Source organism: Tupaia chinensis, unplaced genomic scaffold (assembly GCF_000334495.1).
Source record: "Tupaia chinensis unplaced genomic scaffold, TupChi_1.0 Scaffold138260_1, whole genome shotgun sequence".
In the NCBI taxonomy this organism is placed as follows: domain Eukaryota; kingdom Metazoa; phylum Chordata; class Mammalia; order Scandentia; family Tupaiidae; genus Tupaia; species Tupaia belangeri.
In genome coordinates, this window is record NW_006198158.1 from 170,444 (window position 1) to 172,574 (window position 2,131).

Consider the following 2,131-nt stretch of genomic DNA (forward strand, 5'->3'; position numbering starts at 1 on the left):
GCTGAAATTATCTCTGTTTGCAGATGACATGATTGCATACATAAAAGATCCAATAGTATCCATGAAAACATTTCTCGAAGTAATAAATGCGTACAGTAAAGTGGCAGGATACAAAATTAACTTACAAAAGTCTATACCATTTCTATATACAACCAACAAGCAGAAAGAGACAGAACTGAAAAAAGTAATCCTATTTATCATAGCCACAAGAAGTATAAGGTACTTAGGAATAAACCTAACCAAGGAAGTCAAAGACCTCTATAAGGAAAACTATGAAAACCTTAAAAAGGAAATTGAAAAAGGACACAAAAAAAGTGGAAGGACATCTCATGTTCCTAGATTGGTCATACTAATGTAATCGAAATGCCAATTCTACCTAAATTAATCTACATATTGAATGCAATCTCTATAAAATTACAAGAGATATTCTTCACAGTTCTAGAAAAGGAAATCATAGAATTTGCCTGGAATCATAAAAGACCACATATAGCCAAAGCAATTCTGCACAAGAAGTGTGGAGTAGGTGGCTTCTTACTTCTTGACCCCAAAATATATTACAATGCTGTGATAATCAAAACAGCACAGTATTGGTACAAAAACAGATATGACGACCAATGGAACAGAGTAGAGACTCCAGAAATAATCCCCAAAACATACAGCCAACTGATCTTTGACAAAGGATACCATTCAATCCAGTGGGAAAAGGAAAACCTCTTTAGCAAATGGTCCTGGAAAAACTGCATATCCACCTGCACAAAGATGAATATGAACACCTATCTGTCATCATTAACAAAAGTCAACCTAAAGTGGACCAAATATCTAAACCTAAGAGCACAAACTATAAAACTACTGGTGCAAAACACTGGAGAAACTCTGGGAGACATTGGGGTAGGCAAAGACTTCTTAAGTAAGACCCTAAAGCACAGGCAAGAATATCCCAAATAGACAGGTGGGATTACATCAGGTTAAGAAGTTTCTACACAGCAAAGGATACCGTTAATTAGTGTGAATTGACAACCCTTGGAACGAGAGAGAATTTTTGTTAACTGTGCCTCAGATAAGGGACTGATAACCAGAGTACACAGGAAAATCAAGCAGCTTACCCAGAAGAAAATGATCAACTCTGTTAAAATATGGGAAAATGAGCTGAATAAACAACTCTCTAAGGAAGACACAGGAACAGCCCAAAAGCATATGAAAAAGTGCTCAATATCCCTCATTGTAAGGAAAATTCAGATCAAAACCACAATGAGATACTACCTAACCACAGTAAGAATGGTGAAGATTAAAATAATAAAAAATAATAAGTGCTGCAGGGGATGTGGTGAAAGGGGAACACTCCCACATTGTTGGTGGGAATGTAAATTAGTCCAGCCACTGTGGAGAACAATATGGAAGATCCTCAAAGACCTTCAAATAAAACTTCCATTTGATCCAGCAATTCCACTCCTGGGTATCTACCAAAAGGACAGGAGAATGCTCAGTCAGATAAGCACTTACACATCTATATTCATTTCAACATTATGATTGTTAAGACATGGAACCAATCCAAATGCCCACAAACAGATGAATGGATTGAAAAAGTGTGGCACATATACTCCATGGCATACTACTCAGCCATAAAAATCAACAAGGCCCTGGATGCTGATAAAAAGTGGACTAGGGACCAGCAGTTAGCGTAATAAGCACTTACACATCTATATTCATTTCAACATTATGATTGTTAAGACATGGAACCAATCCAAATGCCCACAAACAGATGAATGGATTGAAAAAGTGTGGCACATATACTCCATGGCATACTACTCAGCCATAAAAATCAACAAGGCCCTGGATGCTGATAAAAAGTGGACTAGGGACCAGCAGTTAGCGTAATGGCTATGTCGCTGGACTCCCACGTAGTCTACCGTGGCTCGCATCCCAGACCTGGTGGCTTAAACTCACGCCGGGCGCGTGTGCATGCGTGCCCAAGATCCCAATAGGAGAATGGAGGAGAAGGGGTTGCGGCGTGGCCATCTCCCCTGGGGGCGATTTCTCACTTTCTATCTCTCTGTCTCTCTCTGCCTGTGTGTGCCTCTGGTGAGCACATGTGCCCTGTAATAAATTTTAAAAATGATATATACGAGCTGGG